The following is a 965-nucleotide window of genomic DNA, read 5'->3' as shown; positions in this document are numbered from 1 at the left end:
TTATTTTATTATCGTCAAAACGGACAATTGCGATCAGCAGGAGATGGGGCAGCAATGCTTACCCTCCGCTCACGAATGGCTTCATGAAGATGCTGAAGCAGGAGAAGGATTTTACAAGAGTCCAAAAACCACTGTAGGAGAAACGTAGCCACAGTCTTCTTGCCAGAAACCTCGCAGATTTACCCAAAAACACGTGCCCTGAGCTAGGAGCTCTGCGGAACATGGGATGCTGCTATGCTGCAGCATCTCTCATTCACTTAACAATAGCCCATTTATTTTTTTAATTTTTTTTGTTGTTGTTTCTGTTGAAAGAGTGCTTTATTGTAATTACTGTCATCATTGTAATTATACATTTAAGAGCAGGCCTGTTATAGTCAGGCCTATTCATGTACAGGGCAAGGGAGAAATGAAGACTTGGTGTTCTTGGGAAACCAGCAGGGAGAAGGCAAAAAGCATATGGCAAAAAAAAAAAAGGGAGGAAAAAGAAGAGGAAAACAATGAGAAGCCAAAAAATACAGGTTTCCTGCTGCTTTCTCACTGGCTGCATTTCCTACCTAGTTTGTAGACTGCGGTTCGGTGGGCTTGGAGATTCCTTCCAACCCAACTGTTCCATGGTTCTGTGATCTTCAAGGTCCCTTCCAACCCAACCGTTACACGGTTCTGTGGATCTCTGGGGAGCTGGAAGAGCAGAGACTTTCGACGTGAAGGTGTTGAGGAAGTGAGAGTCTTGGTTAGACGGTTCAGAGCGTTGGTTGCCGGTTCATTTGGTTGCCCGTTGGTGTGTCTGCAAATCCACACCTGGAGTACGAGAGAGGAACTGGGGAGAGGAGCTTCAGCAATCCTAAATGCTGAGGAAACAGAGAGATGATTGCCTGTATGGAAGGACCGATGCCAGGATCTGAGCTGGCAGCCTCCCTGCACCCGGCACCACAGCATCCCTTGGACCCTGCTCTCTGACGGGAGCA

Source organism: Meleagris gallopavo, chromosome Z (assembly GCF_000146605.3).
Source record: "Meleagris gallopavo isolate NT-WF06-2002-E0010 breed Aviagen turkey brand Nicholas breeding stock chromosome Z, Turkey_5.1, whole genome shotgun sequence".
NCBI classification, from domain to species: Eukaryota; Metazoa; Chordata; class Aves; order Galliformes; family Phasianidae; genus Meleagris; species Meleagris gallopavo.
Note: the sequence above shows the minus strand (reverse complement) of the source record.